Source organism: Bombus affinis, chromosome 9 (genome assembly GCF_024516045.1).
Source record: "Bombus affinis isolate iyBomAffi1 chromosome 9, iyBomAffi1.2, whole genome shotgun sequence".
Lineage (NCBI taxonomy): Eukaryota > Metazoa > Arthropoda > Insecta > Hymenoptera > Apidae > Bombus > Bombus affinis.
The window spans coordinates 5897867-5913991 of NC_066352.1; the positions used below are offsets into that span (position 1 = coordinate 5897867).

Below are 16125 nucleotides of genomic sequence, written 5' to 3' on the forward strand. Positions count from 1 at the left end.
AATTGCAGTTGCAGGAATAATGAAATATAACTACTGTTCGAGCGTTCCAGAGTTACGATACGAGTTTCAATACGATTTCGTCCGTACGAGTCAGTTAGAGAAGCAAAGCTGGCTTGATATACCTGTCGCAGTAAAAAGAAAAAAAAAGAAAAGAAAAACAAATCAGCCTGGACTAAAGTTCGCCACTTGTTTGCGTATCAACTTTCAATCTATTGTGCTTTACGTACCTATTGTTTCAAATTTGATTTTTACGTAGATCTTTTCTTTTCGAATATATTCACTTTCGTGTTATCTCACATTTTACATTTTAATTTTATACTATTTTAAATAATCAAATAATAATTTCGTTCTATGAAATATCAACATCTATAATAAAAATTAATAGAGATACTGGGACAAATTTTTATTGTAGCTTTTTCGGTGTACTAGGGACAAAAATTTTATGCAGTTTTCATATCACATCTTTTGTATTGTATCATATATGTATTTTATTATCAACAAACATATGGTAAATAATGATCATAATACGAGGTAAAAAATATTATAATTACAAAATAGGAATAGTATATCTTACGGAGGTATAATGATTATTTTATTAATAAGAAAATTAGGCTAATATCAAGTGAGTCGTGCAAAGGTATTCTATGTTATGCTTTTATAGTCAATAGTTCTTTTATTCTCTTTTCATATGAAAAATATTCAGTTTCAAACATTGAAAAATACAGAAAGGGGAAGATATCATGTTCAAAGCTTCATGAATAATATCGAATTTCAAGATATTTCATTCAAGAAATCGAATAGGTAAATATTTGCGCGTGGAATATCTCGTTCGTGGATATCAAAGGTATAACAATGCCAAACATAGGATACGTTATATTTTTCACATTAATGTTTTTTTCTAGTTTTCCTTTACATGTAAATACCAAACGATAAGGAAAATTATGAAATATCTTGTTCAAAATATACGAACGGCATCGAATGTCGAGAAATCTTGTTGGAATAGGTATTTGTACCTTGGATATTTCCTTTGCGAATACCAAGTCTAATGTTGCATCATCGAGTAGTTTCGTCGAAGCGACTTGCCTACAGCTCGTTCTGGAAGCAATACTTCAGAGAAAATGTTTGTCAACAGCTTTCTAACTGTTGCATCAGACGTGTTCTGAATGTTTCATAGTGTTTACAATCGATCAATCGCACTCAAGACTACTCAGAGGAAGAGAGAGAATGGTGGAAACGAAGGAATTTGGTAAAAAACTGACTTCTCTTTTGGTACTCGTTCGATAGAAAACAAAGTGGTTGACGAATTTAAAGCGAACATTTTGACAGATATATGCGCATAAATATTCGATCGACTTCGAGATCGTGCAGGTCGACAGGTCGACAGAACAGTACTTGCAAATAGAACAGACAGTTAGTTATTCAGATCTTTTTTCTCGAATATCGTCCTGTCGAGCCATCGAAGTGACCACGATCAAAGTTGAATAACGTGCAGTTTATTATCGTAACGAATGTATGTATAATTTATTGACTAGTTAAACATTGATAGACGTGCAGATTAAATAATTGAAATGTTAGAAATGGCTTTTATCTTCTATGAAAGAATTTAATGAAAAAAAGAAAGCTTGAGAAAAGCTTTCTCTAAAGAAACTGTTCGTAAGTTGAATATAATTTTGTAATTTATACGCATAAAATTTGTTTGAAATATATTTTTATTAGTAAGCTAGGAAAATTGATTACAAATAATTGCGTTGTTATTTTTGAGGAAAATTTGTTCCCTTTCCACTATTAGAATATTTTGAAATGTAATTCTGTTGTATAATATTTTCATTTGTCTTTTTTATTTTACCATCTTGGTATCTATTTTATGTCCTTATACATATATCGCGAATATATTCGCTGTTTGACGCGAATGTCGTGTTATTTCAAAGCAATTTGTTGCTTGTGTATTTAGTAGGACAACTGCAACTGGCTATTTCGGGCTTGTGTATACGTACTGCCTATTCAGGTGGTTTATATATAGGTAGAAACTATTCAAGAGGGTTGAGGATTGATCAATTAGCTCGTGTTATACTTTCTCTGGTACATTTTGATCCCTACTATTTTTTAGCATTCAATGGATTAGTTGGCTAACACGCATCGGGGTCAACTAGAAACTTCAGGCGAGGTAGAAAAGATCAAGCATGTCCAATTTCGCACTATGAAATAAATTCACTCTACTACACGTAATCAAGTGTTTTTAAGGGACAGGACGAATTTTTTAATTCAATTCCCGTGACACTTCTCACGCCATTTATATACAACGATGAATTGAATTAGTATCAGTTAGAGAGTTATATATTATTTTTGAAACTGTGTATATAGAGATACTAATAAAAAAAGCTACTAAAAGTAGCAAAAGGAATCAAGATTAAAAATACGCCATAAAAAATATCTATACAACATAAAATATAAAGTTTACAATAAATGAAAGACGAAGTTGATCATTTTTTGTTTTACATATTACATTAGTATCCAGATCTGTGTATTCCACTTTTACCAAAATTCTGGGTTCAAGATGTTTTTTTGATGAATTTGATAACCTCTGGATTATAAAAAAGCTAGTAACAAAATGATATGTTATTCTGATTTCAACCACTGAATATTCTATATTATATTATACAAAACATAATATATTTTAGATTATAGGAAAAATCTGATTAATTACAAATAACAAATTAAATTTCTTTCATTCTAACATTCATATTATTATACTGTATTTTGCATTTTTCACTCATTGGTTCCGTGCATCTTATGACATATATGAGACGCGATTGTTCTAGCAAACTGTCTACACTATTTTATCTTTTCTTTTAACGCGACAAACCTATTACATTCCTAATACGCCCCTAATACCTTCTAAGAGCATTAAAACAATTTCAGTCAACTCATCCCGTACAGCGCGTTTCGTATTTCAGCAATCAAACAACAGTCGCCGTAGCTAAAATTTTTCCAACAATCACATGAAATATATTATTCTTCTAGCAAACCAATAATATTATCTTCCATTAATTACACAGTCTCGTTACAGTTAAAATTGAGAACCTTGTTACATTCCTAATACATTCTTAGCAGCACTAAAACAATGTTAGTCAGCTTATCCTCTTATTACATTCCTAATACAATCCTAGCAGCATTGGAATAATACCGATCAGCTTATTCTCTTTCTCACACGCCTATCAATGGCCTCTATTATTTCCGAAAAAAGCAAATACCTCGACTCGAACGTGCCAACATAGCCAGCCTCGTCAAGCATCGATACGCGCGCGAAACAGAAGAAACGATTCTTAAAGTTGGGTCACGATTGATTCACGTTCTATCTTTCAGTAGCACCGGGACGATGGTCGAGACTGCTCTAGACCAATCGGCAGTTGCTGGCGTTGACGGTACTGCGAAAACGTCGGTTCCTCGACGCGGGGGTTGCTGGTCGCGTCGCGCGTTAGACCAGGGAAGCCGAGGGTGAGATGGCTGGCAAGAGCTGAAGGGTATGAGGGTGGGGGATGCTCGTTGGAGAAAGGGGAGTTGATGCCGGCCGAGGGTGGTGGGCGTCAGGCTACGAAAGCTAGTATGTCGCAGAACGTAGATCGCGAGCGACGCGTTCCGCTTCCCCTAATTCACGGTTTCGTCGACAACTGTACGTCCCCTGGGGTCGATCGTGTTGCTGGAACACGTGGAGATGATTACCGTTCGGTGACAGTTCGCGTACGATCGGTCCACAGTTTCCCTTATCATTGGTGAGACGTGCTACGAAACCATCCACCGGCGAAGAGCGCTAATTTCTGGCAACGTTTTCTCGCGCTGCCTGTAAACACCCGGCAGTCCACACGGTTCGAGACGACCTCTCGCGAGCGTCACGTATTTCTACCTCTTGCGTTCTTCGATATTGTGTTTTATCATTGTGATCAACACGGCGTACTTCGCTGATGGAAGTGTGTTGTTATACCGGAGTTTCCTGATTCGGTAAATCCACCAGTAGATCATCCAAAACGGCAGATATCCTACCGACCGCTGACCAAGCGTTTCCTTCTCATCCTCTATTCACGTTTCGCCCGTTCATTCACGAGTAGCCCACTTCGAGCTCGAACGTTTGATTATATGGAGAACGCAATTGGTTCGAGCTCGATAGTAATGGAACTCGCGTTTAGTCGCTCAATTGTTTTTATTTTGATCTAGTTGTTACGAACGTTTCTTTGAGCTAAACACTTCGCCAAGAAATAAGCATGAAACTCGAGAAAGGAGACAGGGTAAATAAAGCATTTGTTTACGTACTTTCGATCACGCGACTGAAGTTCGAGACTAGTTCGTTGTTGAACTACTTGGATCGCAGCTGTACGTATCATGTTTTCTCGTATTTCCCTAGCGATTTGTTACTTTTACGTGGGTGTATCTAATTTCCAGAAGTATCTACAAATACTAACTTCGGTTTTCAAGGGTGGAGCGCTGAGCTCTGGCTCGTTGAATGAAATAGAGCGAAGCTTTCGACGTATCGGTTATTTGGAACGTTCGAATTTACGAAAAAGATGGGTCGCGTTTCCTGCCAGTGTAAAAGAATCTCGTGTAGTGTGTCGCAGGGCGTTGATCTCTCGGGCGGTCACCGCGTGCAAAAAGCCATCGAATGTCTTTCGTCGTGAATAAGCACACGTTTCTTATGTAAGCTTAACTCGATGGATACAAAGAAGCACGAAAAAGTAATGCGGAGGAGTAATATTCTCGAGAATCGTCTACACAGTACTCTACAGTGACGCAAATATTGGCTGGTCTGGATGAAAACAGAAACGGCTGATTAGGCAGGGGATACATTAATACACGAGCTGATATTTTAGGATCATCGGTAGTTTTCGAAAGACCTTGACTTCTCTAAATCTCTTGATAATTTTCCTATTAAATGTCACCGATAACTCCTTAGTTTTTTTATTCTTTAATGATGCTTATTTACTATCGTCAAGTTCCTCTCGACTCTTCTTCTTTTTTTTCTAATTCGGGAAATTCGTATCTGTTTAAAATGCGAAATATTTAAATACACGACAAATTGATTTATTTATACGTAAAGAGGAATTACAAGGATGTATTTATACGTTAGCGAATATGTATTTCGTATGATAATTTATTCCTTTAGTTGGCATTAAAATATTTTATTCGTCGAGACGGCAGAATTATCAGTTAATTCGAATAAGATTAATTAATTTTGCTATACGAAATAAACCTATCGATATTTCGTTAAATGCGGTACGCTGTGAGCGATAATGATTTTAATTCTCGATCGATCGAAAGCCAATAATTTTGCGGTTTTCCTTGGATAATTTAGCAACGTTCTCCGATCGGTGCGGTAGATTCCGCTGGTTACTACCATATTTCACACTGGATCCTATCCCTGTCATAATCGGTTCATCTTACCACCAAGAAGTGGCTCTTTTCTATCATCTGATCTTTGCTCCTAGGGTATACGGGGTGAACCTCGTATCTCAGACAGGTTGTCTGACTCAGCTGTTAAGAACTTGTGGCATCGATGAAAGCCGGTTTCGGAAGCTGAAAAGCCAGATATATCGGACACTTGCCGCAATCGTCTTGTATTTTAAAATGCCATACCAGTGTCTTATTGGATTTTTATCGGCTTTTCTATCGCTGCAATCGATAATCCTTCAGGGATTTCTTGAAAACTTACAAAGAATATTTCAGGGATTCCTGTGTTTCCCCTTGAATCGTTTCGATGTAAACGCCTACGCTTTACTCTTACCAATACTACGATGTTTCATCGAACGTGTCTCGATGAAATACATACATATTCTTTTTATTAAAGAGCCTCGGAGCAATTTATTACATTGTCTACTGCGTACGTGCGCGCGCGCGTGTGTGCGTCCTTATATTGGATTAAAAAAATATATTTCGAGCTTTAATATGGTACTTCATTTCGCTGTAGGCGTCATTTTATTTCACTTTGCGGTTCTTTACATTCTGTACGGCCCTATTTTTTTCTCAGAGAAACATGAAATTGTTCTTTAAATGTAGCGTTTTCTATTGGTCATAATCTAATTAGAAAGTTGCTGCCGAAAGAGTTGTTCTCATTTCCATGCTCGTTAAAACTTTTCCGTGGTACAGCTACGAATACCATCTAACAGTATCTACCGCTATGTATTCGTGATCCATATTGAATTATATTGAATGATAAAATTGATGCCAGTTCAGAAGGTAAACAAATGAATAGTTCGTATTAAGCATTTCCCCAATATGAAGTGTGTACGTTTGGTATATTTGAAATGGATATTTGAAATAGAAGTGGTTCGTCATATGGCAATCAAATTTGTTGAATGAACTAATCGTAATGGCAGAATATCGTTTAATAGCGTCTACAGATTTAACGTGTATGTTCCATATGAATTTTAAATTGTGTATGCGCTTGATAAGATTTTGAGATTGATATTCATTAAAGTTTTACTTATCTCCTCCGATTATAGGTTACTTTGCTTAAGTTGTCTGACTAATTTTACGGAGGTTAAGAAAAATCTATGTACAATATGTATGTACATTCGAATCTAAATTTGAAGTTAATTAAGTAACCAGGTGGCTGGTAGAAACGAGAGTACATTTTGTTTAAAAATTAATCAGAATTATGGTAAATTTCATTACAGACAGAGTTACTTATTTGATGAAGTTTGTAATTCGAAAGTTCATCAGTCTCTATCCTTTTTTCATTGAATGAGCCTGTCCCGCGAAAATTTGTCTCGCCCGAGGTTACACTTGATTCCGTCTTGAAAATTCCGTGAATACTTTGGTAATAAGGTTTTACATAGTTCCGTCCTAGAAATTCCGTACATAGTCTAGGTAGTTTTAAAAGCGCAAGTGTAGTTTATACATACCTGTTTCGATACACATATTCTATTGTGTAGTACTACCACAGCGGTGCTGTAAAACAAAGTGGCTGTGTAAAGAGAGATATTCGAGAAGCAGTAAAATTGATGTAGCTGTTTTAGCTTCCATGAAAAAATAGGTGTTTTAAAATCATAAACAAGGAGTTTATAACGTCATCATTTTTTTCGTGTTTCATGCAATTTCATAATTTTCTTTAGTTTACTTTGTCTTTTTAATAAATGTTTCGATAATGTGAAAAGTCGTTCTTATTTTCAAGTATCAAGTTTGGTGATCGAATGTATTTTTAAAATCATAATTCACAAATTGCTTTTATTTTAAAATTTGTCTACTTATTATATGGAAGGAACGTTTGTACTAAATGTAATAATGTTTTACTTATATACAGTGTCTATAAATCAAATTACAACGTTGCTGAAAGTTAAATATAAATAAAATGAAATATCAAATGTTCCATCTTTATCGATGATACATAATTATAATTGAAACAAAAATTCTCTTTCAAGAAGAATGTGTTCAAATCAGGGAAATAAAAGTACAATTTCGCGTGTAAAATAATTTATAGAATTATTTTTCATAATTGCTTAAAGTTCTAATGCTTCTATATCGTATTTGAAATTAACTGTTATCATAAATTCTCATTAAAATTATAAATATTTTGTGTATTCTTTTTTGCGTATTATAAATATTTTGTGTATTATAAATATAATAAAAATTGTCGTACAATTATTCAGGATCTATATATTTATACATTCAGGAATGAGAGAAAAATAACTTTTCAGGGAATTTTGTATTTACGCTAGATTGAACAAAAATTTGAAATCTATTGTAAAAGTCGACAGCAAGTTAATTACATATTAATATTATTGTTCTTTATGTATTATCAGTATTTTGCAAACGTATCGATGCATCATTCAATAGAATATGCGTAGCTATCAAGTATGCAAATAACGGTAAACACATTTAATAACGATACATACCATTGTAAAAGAAAATTAACATGTCTTCACATAGCAGTATGTTAAATTTCACGCTGATTTTCAACCGTTCCAAGGTATTTTCGTGCAAGTTATAGCGTCATCAATCGATTCTTTTATTAATTTGGCACAGCGTCCCCGTAAGTTCGATGTTCAATAAAGTCTAAATTATTGGGGCATCCTCGATTACAATTTTGGTAAAACGCACGTATGTAAAACTTTGGGTCAGCTCCACGTGTGCGTGGTTGAGCTTCCGCGGTTAGCTCAATAAGTTCCACAATGGTGCAACGTATATCTGGCAAGCCTCTGATTTTTTACTTGTTGCCAAATTAATGAGTGGTCGATAGCGATTTGGCACTGTACAATATAGCTTTCTTGTGGATCTATCGGCCCGTAATTCAATGGAAACGAATTTTTCGTAATTCGTTAACGATACGACTTTCGAGGATGGCCGTTTCTACAAAATTCCTTCAGCCCAATAATTATCCGAACAAAAGATCGCGTACCTTTAAAATTCAATACGTGTATCTCATTTTCTCCTTTTTAATTTGATTTTGATTCCTTCGTTACGTTCCTTTTAATGAAACTAGAATCATGCGAATACGAAATGATTTTTATTATACATTTCTCTGTTCAAACTTAATTTTCTATAACATTACACAATTCAAAAATTACATATTCGTATGTTTACGTTTTTAAAATCATACATTCCTTAGCTATTTTTGTATTATGTTAAAGATATGTCAATAACAAATTTTTATTAAATTATTTTTTATTAAAATGTTTATTTATCAAATTAAAATGATAAAATACAATTAATTGCAATCTATCTTCGATTAGGTAAATAAAATTCTGGTTATAAGATATCATAAAAGGAAAAAAGCTACAAACGTATAAACGTATTTGAACTAAAGGCGTAATATCGTATTTAACGTCTTCATATCCGTGGACGAGACATATCATATCACAGTATCACGTGTCTTTTCATTAAAACATCGTTCAAGTATTCCGGTAAAAGATATTTTACTAACAATCGTAAATGAACTTACGTTTTTTTTTTCATAAAATATATATAAATCTTATACGAGAAACATTAATCGTTGTACAATACGTAGTGCATACCGAAAGATAAACGCGTTCATTCATAGGGTCGCGTGAACGCGCATAAATACGAGAAAGTTAAAAAGAACCTCAACAAAAAGTGTCTGATGGTACCTACCCTTCTATGACGATAACAACGCATATTAGTGTAACACAACGAAACAAAATTACTATCCTATACCACTACATCCAGTCTCCAACTTCTTGCGTCAAAGAGGAGCGATGAACGCCATCGATGAACAAGCATAACCAACCACCTCGTTGCTTCGAAAAAAAAACCCCACGGCAGTTTACACAACCCCATAGCGTACGATTACAATTTCTTCCTTCGAATGTTCGCGCGATAAGCACACGTTGATTTCCTTCAGAAGAAACGGAGCAAAAAGCAGGAAAAAAAAAAGAAAAGGAAAAGGAAAGAAAGAAAGAAAAGGGATGCAAAGCAGCGAAGTCTGCACAGTCGTAGGAGACCTGCGCGTTAGCGCATTGATTGAATTTTGTACAGGCAGGCTGACGGGGGAGAGGGAAACCATGGAACGACAGAGGGATGGGCTGGCAGAGGATTGCTAGATTTTTGAGAGTGGGGAAGGATCGAGCGGGGATTCGAAGCGGCGGGTCGTCGGGTCGGCGGGTCGACGAAATTGTCGAGGGTGGGAGGACGCGGCGAAGCTAACGGCGCGACCCGTCTTACCGAATCTCTTCACTACCTCTTCGCTTTAAATCTCGTCGTCGCGTCGCCAAAGTTGCGGTGAAACCTTCTTCCCGTCTCCCTTCTACACGGTGTCCAAGTAATAATACGATAATCTTACAAGGGGTAATTGTGTGTGAAGGAATAAGCCGATAATATAAAATAAGATTTTTTTTATATAGCGCTCCGTTTTCGAGAAAATAGAGTTCGAATATGTTGAGATAAGAACTGGTCTGTTACACCCGCACTTGATAAATTTTTCAATTTAATTTTCTCGAAAACGAGGCGTTCTACGAATAAATTTTATTGTCGATTTATTTTCACACGTGGGATAACCTCTTGCCGATTATTCACTTCTATTCGGTCATCAACTTCAATTCGGAATCAAGTAAAGTTGAAGCATATGGTTCAGTATTTGTCAAATATATTTGACAAGTGTCCGAACTCGATTTTCTCGAAAACGAAGCGTTTCGTATGAAAAAATCTTGTTCTTTATTTCCGACCTATCTTTTCACGTAGAATCACCAGCTAACCGATTATTGTACTATGATCGCTGTGACACCCCGTATATCCTTCCCTATTCCTCTCGTGTTTTCTTTTCCTCTCGTCTGATTCGGCCCCACTTGTCATTTCGTTCTACCTCTGCGTCTCTGGTCCACGCGCTCGCCTATCTTGACACTGTCAACAGTTAAAACTCGAATGTTCGTCGAGATTGCCGAGATCGGCTGAAACTTTCAGATACGATCCATGAACTTTAACATTACGGACGATTTGTGGCGCGTTCGACGGAAACAATTCGAAGAAATGGATCGGTGCGCGAGAGAGTGAAAGATTATTACCCTGGTCTTATCGATGATGAACGTTATTTGGACGTCTCTTTTTCCGAGAATGTCGTATATCGTTACGTTTTATGTTGCAATCATTGGAACGTGAAAGAGAAATATAGGTTATGCAGGGTTAAATGTGGTACTTGGAAAGGGAAATATTTTTGTTGCAAATACGGAAGAACGATTATAAAGATAACTGTAATCTTAACATTTCAATTCATGTAATCGATTTATATCTGCATTAAATTTTATCTTTTTTTAATTTAAATGTACAATTTTTTTAAATTTATAATTCTAAATATTTAATAAAAAATGGTTATTTTTTGCAGAAGATTATTTTAAAATACATAGACAGCATTTCACCGATGTTTAAAACCCTTGATTAAATGTACGTTTGTATCCTTCTCTAAAATTGACGAATGGACAGATCGATACCAGTAATCAGACATATTCATTCTTATTATTAAATCGTTTAAATCTCTCTTTCACACACACGTCCAATTATTTTCTACGAATGAGAGAGATGCACAGATTTATGTATATTATATTTTCAGTTCATTTTGAATTCACAAGTATGGAATTTAGTACGATTCTAAATCGTACGACCAAATAATATTTAAATAATTGATATTCTTGAGTGGAATTTGATATTTAATTACCTTTTCCCCGTAATAATTATGACTGATTACGAGGATTTGGTGAATCCATGGAAATGACTTACTTTTGTTCTCTTTTTCTGATGGAAGTTTACAATGATAGCCGTGGAAAGGAATTCTTATTTCGGCCGAAATAATAGAAAGAGCAACGAAGAAATCTTAACCGCTAAAGAGTATGACAGACTTAAAGAAAAGTGATGGTCCCCAGGTATTCACCATCTGCCTTGAAATTAGTATCAACATAATAAAAGCGAGTAGAACAATTTCCCCATCAGATAGGGATTTATCATCGGGAAAAACAGTAGATAGCACATAAGAATGTTATGTAAGAATGTATTTTTCGTACCGACTAAGTCCTCCTCGTTGAAGCTTGGGAATTATCTTGGCAGAACGAGAGACTTTTTTCAAGTTAAACGATCTCGTAAGAAAAACAGTTTCAGACATTAAATTATTGCAATTTCATTTTATTTGTATATATAAATAAATTTATGATACGATTAAAAAATCGGAGAATAGACTCTTTAAAGTAAAATAAATAAAAATGGCGAAGTTTCCTCAGTCTTTTCCTCAATGGTAGAAGTAATATTTTTCTCCGAATGCTTTTTATATGACGATCTTGATTTTTTCTAAATTTCCATTTTTATGTTATCTCGTGTTTGAAATAGCCCATAAAAGGAAGATACATCAGTTTAACCAGCGAAACAGTATGGCTTTGGTGGAAACCAGTAAAAAGTACCGGAAGAAAACAAGGTAGCTGATTGTTCGGAGTCAAACGCGCATATATCAATGGTTTCGCAATTTCTCGGCCACAGTAGCCTGTAAAAATCAATTAGCAGAGTCGGGTCTTGCACTAAACAAGAAGAATGAGACTGGTTAGCCAGAAAATTACAAGCCTGAATACATAATGAGGTCCGTATTTCTCTCCACCTAAACTGCTATTCGACTGAATTTCCAAGGGTTCTTGATATATATGTACCAATGTTTTCCTGTTTTCATTATAGAGAAGACACGCGTTCGCAAGCTCATCTGTGTGCTGATACTTTGTCAATTAAATCCTTCACAAATCGGGTATTTTTCCGATAAATCGTAGAGTTAGTGGGGAATTTAAGATTCCTTCGTATCACGTGATCAGTCCCCTGAGGGAATTCGGTGATATTACTAGTTCTTGTGTTTCCTACGGACGAGCATTCAGGCTATGCTGGTTTTGTCATCGAGTCTCTTTGTTTGCGTTCGAGCATGAAAACGCGCTCATTCCACGCTCATCTCTCTCTCCTAACTTCCACAGCATGATACTGTTTTTGATTTAGTACTGGTGCAACGTGTGTACGTGCATATTCTTCCTTCATCGTCATTCCTCGCGCCCATTGACAATACCGAATGAGGATTTTTTTCTTTCATGGGTTTCTGTATTGTGTTTGCACAGGGACTTTGTCTTTGGCATTCACACCCCTCGTTACGTCTAATATTCTCCGAATAATATTCGAATTAGAAACAAGGTTCTTTACCGGTAAATCTAAGCTATTGATCGATAATTAGATGCGCGATAAGAAAGATCACAATTGTGTTAGTTGATTTCAATGAAATCTATAGAATTGAATTAATAATCGAGACAAATGTGCACGAGTAGATTTTTATCATTATATTGATTATTCACAGAATTATATTCAAATCCGAAAAAAGGGTCATTTTTTGATGATTAGTTAAGTACCTGCAGAGAAAAGTTGCGATACTAAAATTGGTTTAAATCAAATCATTCATAGTGTATCATATGTAATTATGCATTATATAATAATATATAACTTTTATTATTAAAAATATTTATTATACGTAATAATGAGGAGATATATACATATCTATATGAATGAATTTAACTTTCTTAAAACTAAATATTTTTTCTACAAATAAAACGTATATTTGATGTTACATTTGAGAGGATGTGACTTCGTTTAATTTAAATTTTTTAATAGCGTCATTACTAGTATCGTTTTATAGTTTTTTTTCTCTTATTGAATGGAAATGCAAGGATTCGAGTAATTCCGATGGATTCGATGCCAAGCAAATGTAGGACGATTTTCTAGTACACGTAGAAACTTCTTTTTTTTCATAAGAGGGATGTATTTCAACGCTGCAATACGATCCTCAAACATATTTTTCCATCTACCCTCGGATAATACGATCAGTTAGCGACCTCGCTTGGATCGAGCTCGGATTAAAATTATCTTTGAATGAGCGCCAAGATATTCTTCTAGCGTCGAACATTTTATCATGTCAGATATCGAGCATCTACCCAATGCATCCGATGGTTCGTACGATTTTACGACTTTACGGTTTCTTTTCATTTGTATCAGACGCCTGCAGTAAATCGGTGCTGATATATACTCTACGAGATTAAGATATTTGTTACAACGTTAAGATGTTTAATATCGTACTGTTACGATGAGAATCATTTACATTGATTTTACGAAATTGAGCAGAGGATCGTAGTATTATGAAATTCATTGGAAAATAATACCTATATTTCGTAACTGTTTAACAATGAAAAATGTTTTTTAAACCTTTCTTTGATTATATAATTGTAGAACTACATAGTCAGATATTCAATTAATAGTGTTTATGTACATTTAAATTCATGTGCCTATACAATTCATATAACTACATCGACGCGACATGTATCGATCAGATAGGTGCATTTGTTTCGCAGGTTGCCAGGAATTAATAACTAAATAACAAGTTTACAAATATTTCAGACACTAGTACCCACATATATTTGTCGGTTACATCATTTACTACTTCAAAATATTTGTACAAAATATTACAAATATTTTGTTTTTACAGATTTCAACGTGAGAGAATTTTTGCAAATATCGATTACTTTCTTCTTTAGTCTTTACGTTAATTAACGCATCTTACGATGGAACAGATGGATTTTATATACACGTGGCAAAGATATTTGATGTTACATTACGCGTTATCAGTAATTTCGGCTTCGCATGTTTATTCGCAGTTTATGATCATATGAAGGGAGTCATCAAGTTACTCATTAAAATGAAAGAAGAAAGAAATAAGTAGACTAAAAAATCAACGTAAATTTGAATTCTCATCTTGTTTTATTAAGTCATTGGTAAATTTCAGTTAGATTACATAAGTTTTCTTTTACATGACGAGCGCTATGTATGGTTTTTATCGTTTACAAAACACAATATACGAACGAACACGAAATACCCTAAAATATCCGAATAGAAGCTTATCTAACATAGCATATTACTAAAAGGTAACTACAAGTGTTTAAATATTTATGTGAGCTCGTATGTATCTATATATATTATTCATGTCCTTCTATAACACAGATGGTAAAGGAGAAAAGTCGTAATGCTGGAAGAGACGTTATTTCTCAAAGACGCAGTCTAAGCGCCGTCTAGACGCAAGTGCATTAGCCGGTACCATTATTTGTACAATTATTTCGTGTTTCCTTGGTTATCTCGGTGCAGTCAGGCGTTCGCTTGCGTACAAAGACGAAGATGGAAGGGAAAGGATAACGTTTTTGAAATATTGCCAATCCTCTCAGGAGGCTGCAGATCGAAGTTACACACCCCTCCACTGAGTCCTTCGGGGCGGAAAGCCTGTCGTAGAAATAAGAGTTTAAGGAAATGGAAATGCAGAGGGACGTACATGCGAGTGCATAGAAAAGAAGGAAGAGAGGACGAGGTTGAGAAAATGTGCGCCGTAGGGAAAGTTTCGGCGTCGGTTTAAAGAGGAAGAAGAGCAGGGACAGAAAGACTGCGAAAGAATGACTTTTAGACGAAAGCGCTTCACGCACGTGTTACTCGTTTTATAACGTGCTGCCTCATCTCCTATCTCCTATTTCGGACGGAGTGCTTACATAAACAGAAAATATTTGGAAAAATCAGAATACGTTTTGGAACATGTATTAGACACATTTATAACCGCGGTGCCAGACCGAGAGGCGCCCTTTGATTTACGCTCACCGCTTTCCGCCTCTTTCCTCTCGGGTTCTCCCTGTAGTCCAATTTAACTGTGTATATGGGTCTTTAACTAATACATTGATCTTTAGGTTAAAACATATCAATATGATAATTGAAAGATATAAGAAACGATTAGTCGATGTAGAACGTAAAATTTATGTGTTGAAGTCTGAATTGAAATTTCGTATACGTGTGAGGTCACCTGTTTCTAATAAATTTCAAGTCAAACGAGCTTCATATTTGCATAAACAACACTGATTGCGTTTCTACTGGTTGGATTCCAAGGGAACGATGTAGGTCGTATTTTCAAAGCAGTTGCCCTCTGCACTTGCATTCTTTCATCACAAAGGTAAACTACGTCGAACAAAAGCAACCTTAATACGTTTAATCGGCACGAAGTTTCCTCCGCTTCTTCTTGACGTTCTATTTCTCCAGCAGAAACTCGAAGGAAGCTAACACAGCTGCTAGAAATCAGATTTCCTCTCTTCTCACGAACGGTTCTGGTTGATCGACACAGATTTAATAGTTTGGCCGAGCTTTGATTGATTTATTTTCCAGAAAATAAGAGAGATCCTTCAAGAATAGCGAATCTTTGAAGTTTTCAAATTTCTGAACGAAAGATGACGCATTTTACGGACCGTGAAAGAAAGCATCGTCTGTTGTATCATCCTGTATTATATTCACGACCACGAACCGCTTCGTTTGCCATACTTAACCTCCTTTTTACTTACAAAGAACTTCAATCACACGTGAAGTCGATAGTCATGCATGTCGCTATTCGGAAAAAATTGGTGGACCCTAATAATCCTTCGCTCTGGCAAAATTTACTGCGCGATATGCGTTATAAAGTATATTTTGATGAGATTCGAATAATCTGGAAGAATTATATTGCATGTATATGTATAGAGCAAATTATATAACCTTATGTATGTAAATGAGTAATATAATAAAGTTGAGAAAATTGTGGCTCAGAAGTATAAAATTGTATATAGATAT

General features: G+C 35.3%; 1 protein-coding gene and 1 long non-coding RNA gene across 10 annotated transcripts in view; one reads left to right on the forward strand and one right to left on the reverse strand.

Moving 5' to 3' along the window:
• Positions 1–16125, forward strand: part of LOC126920755 (peripheral plasma membrane protein CASK) — a 266952-nt gene that overhangs the window by 56588 nt on the left and 194239 nt on the right. The gene's annotated exons all lie outside the window — the stretch shown is intronic.
• On the reverse strand, positions 6743–7973 carry LOC126920770 (uncharacterized). Its single transcript, XR_007712090.1, has 3 exons — positions 7881–7973; positions 6891–6936; positions 6743–6831 (listed from the first exon to the last, which is right to left on the reverse strand). It is a non-coding gene; the product is annotated as an uncharacterized LOC126920770 (long non-coding RNA).